The sequence below is a fragment of the Stegastes partitus genome, unplaced genomic scaffold (assembly GCF_000690725.1).
Source record: "Stegastes partitus isolate 25-593 unplaced genomic scaffold, Stegastes_partitus-1.0.2 Scaffold93, whole genome shotgun sequence".
Lineage (NCBI taxonomy): Eukaryota > Metazoa > Chordata > Actinopteri > Pomacentridae > Stegastes > Stegastes partitus.
In genome coordinates this window covers 469,360-479,947 of record NW_007577824.1, presented here as the reverse complement: position 1 = coordinate 479,947, position 10,588 = coordinate 469,360, and the positions used below count along the sequence as shown (strand labels likewise).

General features: G+C 40.7%; 1 protein-coding gene across 1 annotated transcript in view; it reads left to right on the top strand.

Moving 5' to 3' along the window:
* LOC103354032 (alcohol dehydrogenase 1-like) overlaps window positions 1–10,588 on the top strand; it is a 17,926-nt gene that overhangs the window by 642 nt on the left and 6,696 nt on the right. The gene's annotated exons all lie outside the window — the stretch shown is intronic.

Genomic DNA, 10,588 nt, shown 5'->3' with positions numbered 1-10,588 from the left:
GGAAATTCACTTTTTAGTGAAGTTATTAACTGAACTCTAACTAACAGAAGTCTGACATGTGACTCCGTCTACACACTGCTCTTTGTGAGAAGCCATAAAAGTTGGAAGCAGCTGGTTTAATCCTTAACAGCGTGTTGTATTTTTAAAAGCTTGTTCCATCATCCATTGTGTTTAAAGTAACTAACGCTGCGTGAGTGGAAGCGTAAAGCTTGTAAAATCAAAATGTGCATCAGGTCAGCTACCTATCCGTCTGCTTGCCTGCTTCACCAAACTAAGTGCTTACCAGCCGCTCAACCAGCATCACTCCCCTTAGTCCTGCCTCTCCTGACACCAGCTTTCCTGCACCTCACCCTTATGTCCACGCTCACTCTTTTACCCTCTCCCCTGCTTTGCCTCCTCTACCAGCTTGTTTGCTACTCTCAGGCAGCCACGTTCACCCTCCATTACCTTCATCTCCCTTCACCTCCATTCTCCCAAAGAGCTTTCAGTAAAATCTATTTCTATTCGTCTGAACTCTTGGTCAGCGCCCTGCATTTGGGTTACCTGGGCATTAACACTGGAACAGGGAGGGCTTTCAGGGTGAGGACTTACTCGTGGGTTTGGCAGCGGTAAAGCTGTGTTGAGTAATGTTGCTGGGGTTGCTGAACTGTAAGCCTCAAAACGCAAACAAATCGAGAAATGGGTTGTAAATACAGAAAGCACGATCCAGCTGGTTTTGAAAAAGCAACTCATAGGTTTGTATGTGTGATTTCCTCAGTGCAGCTGTCGTATTGCTGCTGGGAAGCTGTGCCTCCTGGTGCCTGTCGGAAATCTGTCCACTGTGACAATAATCACAACTCAACCAATTTTGAACTACTTTTCTTGCTGTTTAGCTTCTTGCAGATGCCAAATATGTGCTACAGGCGAATTGGCTAAATTAAAATATAGCTTTTTAAAGATGTACTTACCCTACAAATGTACTTCTAAATATAATCTTTGTTTTCCTGACTAGTAAAATGGCTTCCATTATTTTGATGACCAACAACGACTTAAATAATAACAGACATAATGACAACAAGATTGTTTTTTTTTTCTTTTTTTTTTAAGAATTCTGTTTTTAAATTACATTTCTTGTAAAATATTTTTTCTCATTTACACATCCATCCATTATCTATACACCGCTTAATCCTCACTAGGGTCGTGGGGGGCTGAAGTCTATCCCAGCTGACTCAGGGTGAAGGCAGGGGACACCCTGGACAGGTCACCAGTCTATCACAAGGCTACACTTAGAGACAGACAACCAAGTACACTCACATTCACACCTACGGACAATTTAGAATCACCAATTAACCTCAACATGTTTTTGAACTTGTGGGAGGAAGTCGGAGAACCCGGAGAGAACCCACACTGCACAGGGAGAACATGCAAACTCCACGCAGAACGATTCCGGTGCCCCCACCGGGACACGAACCGGCGACCGTCTTGCTGCGAGGCAACAGTGCTACCAACTGCGCCGCCTTGCAGCCCTCATTTACACATTATTTACAAAATCAAATATAGAATGCATCCCTCTGATAAGCAAATTTTAGCGTTTCATACAACAGAAAATAAAAGAACCAGAGAAGGTCAAGTTCAATTTCGTTTCTGTAGCACATTTACAAACAACCAGGGTTGACCAAAGTGCTTTACAGACTTATGCATCCAGGAGGTCAGCGCCCGATTGAGGTGAAAACCACCGAGTAGAGGTGGATCTTTAGCCGAGACGTAAAAGATTCAGCAGTCTGAGCAGCCCTAATGTCCAGCAGTAGGCTGTTCCATAGTTTGGGGGCTGCCACTGAAAAGGCTCGGTCACCTTTGGAAGCCAGTGGAGAGATGCCAAGACTGGAGTGATATGTTCACGTTTTTTGGCCCAGCAGCACCATTTTGGATCAACTGCAGCCGGCGAAGAGACAGAGAGAAATAAAATACTTAAATGAGAATGAAAAGTATATCCCCTCCTTTGATAATTAGCTTAGCTTAGCATGACAGCCAACAATAGTTGGCTTTTTTTTTTTTCATTGGAGCTTCCAAAAGTTGCACAAAAATCTGGTATTTCTACTGTTCAGATCTCCATTTTAATATTTCTGATGAGGTATATCTATGAAAGCACTTTAAAAAAAAAAAAACACCACACTGAACTGAAAAAACAAGAGCAAAATGATAAGTCAGCGTTCACCCTCCTACTGACAAAACCACCGCTCCAACAGTTCTGTATTATTAAAAATTATGGCAAAATTCAAACCTGTCACTTAATAAACTATTTATATTTCAATGAAATATCAAACAGATTTTTAAAGAAATATTAGAGTTACAAAAGTTGCAGTTGTTGATAATCAGGGAGTCAAAGTGCAGCCAAAAATAAGTCCCTGTCCAACTCCATGTTTGCATAACTGCTTTATCTGTACCTGTTCTTTCAAAGGTTGTCGAGCTTAGTACCTCAACTAAAGAGGCCGCCTAGTATTCCTGCGACCCCAGTAGAAGTGTCACTGCTGTGCTTCATTTCTGTTTGTATCATATTTGGTAAAGCTGTAGTTGAGAATTTTTAGAATCGGTTCAGTCACATCAGTGATTCATTGTTATGAGGCGGTTCATTCTCTCTAATTTACCGTTTTGATTAGGCAGAGGTAAAATGTCAGTTTTTGCTGGGATTTTTCAAATCTCAACCGGACCTGAGGCGGACACACATAGGCTTATTGTATTTTAAACTTCTCCTAAGTGCCTCTTATCCACAGGGCCTAAGGTTGTTCATTTTGGCCTTGCAGTTGTGGAGCTGTTACAGACAAAATTTGGGGAGGTTTTTCGAGTGGAAATTTAAAAAGCCAAAAAATGAAAAATGCCTGAGGATGAATGACTCAATGCTCAACTCCAAGTTCTCCTCTTCTCCTGCTGAAGCTCTATTCTTCTCATTTTTGTTTCAAAATGGCCACAGCTAGTGAGGAAAGTAAAGACTTTAATATAAGATTATTCATATGTACAATTGTCAGTTTTGTAGATAGCATGTAATAAAACAAAACACCAGAAAACACATTTCACCTGATGTTTGTACCTCAATATTCTGACATTCTCAAGTGGTCGCAATGTTTTCAACCTGTCAAGCCCTACTGGTGCCTGCAGGGAAGCTTGCTATTCATCAGCGACAGTTTGTGAGCATCATCTTACATTCATGTTGCCACCAGATCGCGTTGAGAGCAAAAAAAATGGATGTCACCACTGTGATGTCATCCATTGGTTCGGGGACTACCTTTTGGGAACTCTGGAGCTTGGCATTTGGCTGTCGTCATCATAGGATCTTTTAAAATCCAACAAAACAAGTAAAAGCCGATAGAGTGGCAAACTGTCAAACGCATGGTTGCCCGACCCTAAAACATACCCTGATGTGTTGTCTGTTTTACTGTAAATGGAACCATAATTCACAAAATAAGCATTACGCTAATTGAAGCAGACTTAAAACTATTAAGTCTATTATTTACTAAACTAGCAATTGAGATCAGAAACTCGATATGTTTACTGAGGTCACATGTCAAGGGAGACATAGGGTCACTTTCTCATAGACTTCTATACAATCAGATTTGATGAAGCAGCCAGAGGAGTCGCCCCCTGATGGTCATTGTGTGTCATTGTTTAACACACTTCCACATTGGCTTCACTTTTCAGTCCTGGAGACTCAGTAGGGGTCTCCTTAACCCTCCTGTTATGTTCGTTTCTCAGGAACAGCAACATTTTAACAACAATAATGTTCCAATTTGACCAGGGGCATGTTTGATTATCCAAAAGTGCCAGAAACCAAAAAATCCTAATAAATATTTATATCTCATTATTAGCTCCATCACTAACCATTTCAATCAATATTTAGTGCAATGGTGTTTTTACCTCTCACAGATCACGGTTCAATGAGGATAATTCACTCGTTTTTCATAAAAAATTAACGTAAAGACTTTTTATCTGGTACACTGGAAAGACCTACATATATTTAAAAAAAAAAAAAAGTTTTACATGACATCGATTTAAAAAAAAATAAAAATAAATCAACACCAGACCCTCTTCTGTTCAGGGTCACATTGACCTGCTGACTTAAAATCAAGACAAATGAGTCATGAAAAGTCTCTACAGGCGCTGTGGCAGGAAATACAGCCCTGCCTGTGTCTGCATCCTACAAACTGGCTTTTATTCATCCTTTCAGCTATAGACCCCAGCCAGGATGAGGACCCCCCAAAATGCATGTAAATGCATTTCATCCATCTCCGTCCACTTCTTCCTGAAAACACACCTTCCTTCTAGATGAGTCATTTCTAGAATGATTTTCTGTAGTGAGTTGGGCATGACCAGCTCAACAGCTGACGTGATGTCAGTCACACGAGTCACTACCATCCTCGTGGGCTCTGGCACTGTCAGTATGTTTTCTGCAGACAGTTGAGGTATATTTGGGAATGAAGACCACTGTATTTCTCCATGTTTTAATGTGAATGTCTTGCTTGAAGGAATATGAATTGCTGTTTCCTCATTTGGTTCATTCTCAGAATCATCAGAATATAAACACACGTTTAATTTATTCTGATTGTGGCAGGATGAGGCCTCATTTCTGCCCCGACTGTGAGTGTGTTATTTAGAGGGCTCTCATTATAAGGCTGCGGTGTCCATCTTGGTGCCTGTTGCTTCTTGACCCTGAGACCGCCCACTTCCGGGTCGCCTTGCTTTCGCTTTCTAGTCCCGGCGACGCCGGTAACGTAGCCGTGGCTGCCTCGCCAGCGTCTTACCTCACTGACTCGCTCTGTTGGGAACTGGTATTCTTTTACTGTAGCCACATGTGTCGCGGACCCCGTGCCGGTGCGTTTGGCTCGCGGCGGCCCGTTAGGTGTAACTTGGTGTTCTCTACTGTTGCCGCTACGTCGGCGTGTGTCCCTCAGGTGACAACCAAAGGCAGCTGAATGGTAGGGAAGCAGTCTGTGACTTAGTTTAATCTATTTGTTGTTTTTGTTGTTGTTGTTTTTATTAAGTTAGATGTATTTGACAGCGGCGGTGTGACTGCAAGGTGGCGCAGGTGGTTAGCACTGTTGCCTCGTAGCAAGAAGGTCGCCAGTTCGCGTCCCGGTGTCTTTCTGTGTGGAGTTTGCATGTTCTCCTCGTGCAGCGTGGGTTCAGCGTAGGTGTGAATGTGAGTGTGCTTGGTTGTCTGTCTCTAAGTGTAGCCCTGTGATAGACTGGTGACCTGTCCAGGGTGTCCCCTGCCTTCACCCTAAGTCAGCTGGGATAGACTCCAGCACCCCATGACCCTAGTGAGGATTAAGCGGTGTATAGATAATGGATGGATGGATGTGTGACTGGAGGTGTGGCTGCATGTTGGGACTGCCCTGCATCATTTCACTTTGCTTTGTCTCGCCTTTGTAATATTTTTTTTGTGTTATTTTGGTTTGATGTGTTATATTTTGTTTAAGTTTGCTTAGCTCAGCTTCATTTTATTTGCTATATTTACTTCTGTTACCTGTGTGTTGCCTTGTTTAGTTTGTTTGTGTAATTTTGCTTTGCTATGCTATGCTTTGTATTTTGAGTTTTCTTTATTTTGCATGTGTTTGGAAGGATTTATAATTGCTTCTTGAGTTGTCTATTAATTTCTTTCATTGACTTGCTTCCTTTTGAATCGGCCTTGTGGGATGTGGGTTAAATTTTATATTTTAAATTCTGTTCATGTATTTTAACTATTGTAAAGAAAATAAAATCAATTTTTATAATGTTGACCCACGTTTCACCCAGTGTGTTGCCAACCTGTGTGCTTTGCTGTGAGTGAACCAGGACTAGTGTGGGTTTCCTGGGTGTGAACCTTAGCCCAGGTGGCGGTCAACATTTATTTCACCTTCGTCCATTATTTAGGCAAATCTATTAGTAGCCCGCCCACGCCACTCGCCACATTATTTTATAATTTTTTTTTTATTTATTTTTTTTTATTTTAAAACCGATCAATTTGACCCACAACACAACAGGAGGGTTGCTCTTCACTACAAATAAGCCCCAAACCAACATTGTTATGTGGTACCAAGCATCACCTGTTATAATGTAAAACCAGATGATTGCTAAACAGACAGTGTGACCAGTCTTGACGTTTTAAATGACACTGATCCAACACCATCTTGGTTAAAGTTCAACCGTCTGCCAACATATTAGTCTGCCTCAATCCCTGAGAAACATGAAAACAGGCACTAGCAGCATATCAAGTGAATCACGTTGGTTGTCAGGATGTTAGTTTTAATCTAAACGCATTCAGAAATCTATGAGTCATATGTGGTTTTAATATTGTGGCTCAATGGTGAAAGTTTTAATGCATGAATAAACATTCAGTAAATACTTTAAAGGGGTTTTATAAAGCCTTCTACATACATTATGTTTTCAGTCCCTCGGCCTCAGAGAGACGCAGCTTGTCCTGGTTTGACTTCGCTCACTATCCAGACGGCTTTGCATATTTGTTGATGTTGGCAACCATGAGAGGCTGGTCAGCTAAAAGATAAGATAACGGTGGAAGTCCATGAATTCAGTTTGTTAAAAACAACCGTATAAACGAAGGCGCACTGTTTCATTCATCCAGTGGAACGACCGCTGGTTTATTCAGTGACACTTATTTCACCAGCACTATATAACAATTATTTATATAAGTTATATAATAATCTAACTATTTCACAATTTCCCTGAGGTTTTATACTGAAGGGATCAATAAAGTTTTATTCTATTTTATATTGTTCTGTTGTCATTCTTGTTTTGTTTGGCAAATGATCTGAGCTTGCATTGCTGCTCTTCATGTGATGTTTGTTCAAGAGCAGCCGATATTACAGGGAAACTAATTTGCTCCACTTTAATAACAAGTCATCAAGTCTTTCAACCTGTTCTGACAGATGTGAATGAAGCTACAGTAACTGCCTGAATGACTGGAAGGTGTTGTGTCACTGCAACACAATCATATGAAAGAGACATTTGAACATAAAATGATGCTCTTTTAACTGTTTTTAAATCTGCAAAAATCATGTTATTTTACAGATACTTGCTGTAATTTGAAGAGAAACTATGTATATTATGCATTTAACCTGTTTTGTTAAACTACAGATAATGTCTAGTAAATTCACAGCCAGATTTTTGGAGTTTTTAAATGGAACTTCCTTCACGGTGGCCCCAAAATTAACACATAAATCTCATAGTTTTACTCTGACTAGAAATTTAGTTCCAGATATCTTGACTATCATTCAGTTTTGACAAGATGAAATAACATATATCTGTATCATCATGTCTAGCCTGATTTGTTGTGCATGATGCTGCTCATGTAACACTTTCTATTGGATGCTGGTCCAGGAAAACATTTGAACAGTTTTAGCAGAAGTTATATTTGTTAAAAAAAGATACCATAAAATAGAAGGAATTTATAAGCAAGGAGTTTATTGAGGACAAGAGCTTCATTCAGTAGTCACTTGTCGGTAAAAATTTACTGAACTTTGGCCTCCGGCTGCTCTGACGTGAGGATTAAACAGCTTGTCATATGCTTTTACAGCCGCAGTGCCACATCGTCTTTAAAAAGGGTGCTGCCTCTGTAACATCATATGGCTAGTCAACACTCGACTATAACACATGACCCTCGGCAGAATTCCAGCTCAAGATATAAACAAAGTCATTCTGATCAGCTCAAATGAAATTTAGGAGATGTAAAAAGGCCATGGTTGACATCTTGAATTGAGCAGAATTAAAAGTATCTTGAACAAGTCAGAATTGAAATGTAGATATCTCAAACTGGAGTTACAAAAACTCACAGTTCAGCTGCAGATATCCACTATTCACATCATCTCTAACCCAACGTATGTAAATATTCATAATCTGTATGTATATATCCATCCTCTCGTGCAATATTTCTTAAATCTTTTATTTCTTTTTATATATTTATCCCTTTTTATCTTTATATGAAACTGAGCAATTTTGCACTTTGTTTTTTGTTTGTTTGCTTTTTACTTGCACTGAAAATCGGAGAAGCTCTCCAATCTAGTTGTACACTGTATAATGACAATAAAGGGCATTCATTCATTCATTCATTTATTCATTCAATCATTCATTCATTCAATCACATGAATGGTCAAAAGCCCTGGAGAATGATATTGTATTAATCTGAAGTTGCCTTTTTGAAGAGGAGGGATACAATACATTCCGTCTAATTTTAAAATTTTAAAACTATTGCCATACTTGCACACTTCTAAGGTCACATGGTATTGAAAATAAACAGAGCACTCAGGAGTTTGATTGGATGTATTTTTCTTCCTTGAATTGAGCTGCAGAGGTGCCTTAAATGGAGAGGACCACTCTTGGAACTTCACTGGCCACCCCAATGTTTTATCCCTTTAAAACAGCACACCAAAGTATATGATGTCTTAACTGTCATACTGGCACAATTTTCTACTATTGTCTATATGACAACAGCATGACAGAAATGTAGTTAGCGCATTTGGTTTTTGTGCCACCTTAGGATTTTCAGTAAACCCATGCGGACACCACTATGAAAAAATTCTGGAGGCGCCCCTGCTGATCCAAAGGACAGACTTTTTCTTCTTTTTCTTACCTCACAGAAGTGTCTTTTAGAATTTTATCATCTGGTTTAAAATAATTAGCAGAACACCACAAAGCTCAGTGTGGAACAGAGGACACCGAGCCACAACCCTGACCAGTGCAGACTAAACCAGTTCCAGATCTAAGTGCAGGCTGCGGACAGGACTGTTGTGAAGTGTGAGGACTGGATTGAGGTAAGCCAAACATCTCGCTCAGTCTGGCATCCAACTGGAAACCAGCTCTCCGCTTGCGGCTTTCTAGAAATATTTCATAGAGGTCGCTGAAAATCTTGGAGTCGGTCACACAAACCAAAATCCATGACTCAATGTCAAGAGTTCTGTTATGTTGTTGAACTATAGAGGCTAGTTGGAAACTATGTTTATATGAGAGTTCAGAAATTACTCACTGACATAGTTTGGTTTCCTGCTTTACAGTTATTGGTACTCATCATCTAATGTGCACAGACTGATATGTGTACACTAAGTATTTGGGTGAATACCAATCATGTAGCCCTGGAGGAGACACACTGTGGTGTATTTGAGGTGGGAAAAGTTCACCCATAGGCAAGACAACCAGTTTTTACGTTTTCAACGCAGAACATTCTGTCCAAGTGTTATGATTATCTCAGTACAACAACTTATGGTACAGTAAAATGTGTTTTTTAGCAACCTTGTGGAAAAGTTTGTGGAAAAACTGCCAGGACCTTGGTATGTTTTTCTATTGCAATAGGGACAGAAACACTAAATCTGTATAGAATCTCTCTGATAAAAAGAAGTCAGAGCAACAGCTTCCCGATAGCATAACAGTGAACGCTCACAAGGATATCCAGGTCCTGTGTTTGACCCTAGTTATGCAACAGCTCCGGTCACATTACTGAAAGCAGTGGCCAGCTCTGACACTAGAACACTGGGCGTTTTCTTGGTCTGAGATACTGTCTCTAATGCGGTTTTCTCTTGGACACTGTAGTAACATCCTCTGAAACTTGGAGTTCCTTTCACTTATCAAATTGTGGGTGGCCACAGGGGTGCACAGTGATATTTGACACTCTTTGAGGCACCACAGCCTTCAGTACAAGATTATGTGCACATCATCAGCATTGAAGGCCAAGAAATCCACTGCGTACATACAATGAGAATAGAAATACCTTTCCAGATGGGGAGGGCAGTAAAAGGACAGTGCATGCATGAGATACGTAGGTACAAGCTACAGCGCATGTTTAGAACAGAGCTCTTCCAGCGGACTCCAAGCGGACTAGAAAGCAGTCGAATAACAACAGCTACGCATCCGTAGTGTCCACAGCTGTTGTGTTGGTGTGTGCATTTACAGGGGAGTGTAATCAAGGCTTTAGAGGGAACAGTCAATACATAGTGGTTCTGAGTGATCAACTTTATGCTATGATGGAACATTTCCACCTCAATGAGAGTGGTTTCTTTGAGAATGACAGAGCTTCCATCCTTAGGGCACAAAGGGCCATCAAGTGGTTTGAATAACATGATGTGAATCATTTGCTATGACCTTCTACAGTCACCAGTTGAACAACTATGAGAGATTTTGGACCAGTTTGTTAGACAACAGGAATATCTCTTGGAAGAACAGTGTTCCATCCTTCCGGGAGAGTTTCTGAAACTTTTAGAATCAATGCCCAACACCTTTCTAAGACACTTAAGGATGAGACGCCACCATTGTCACTGAGGTGGAAACTACTGGTTAAGCTGGATTCTTATCTAAATTTTGCACGTTAAGGACGTGTGACTAATGTACCGACCCAAATACTGAGTCCATCCTTCCATCCATTATCTATACACCGCTTAATCCTCATGAGGGTCGCGTGGGGGCTGGAGCCTATCCCAGCCGACTTAGGGCGAAGGCAGGGGACACCCTGGACAGGTCACCAGTCTATCACAGGACTACACTTAGAGACAGACAACCAAGCACACTCACATTCACACCTACGGACAATTTAGAATCACCAATTAACCTCAACATGTTTTTGGACTGTGTGGGA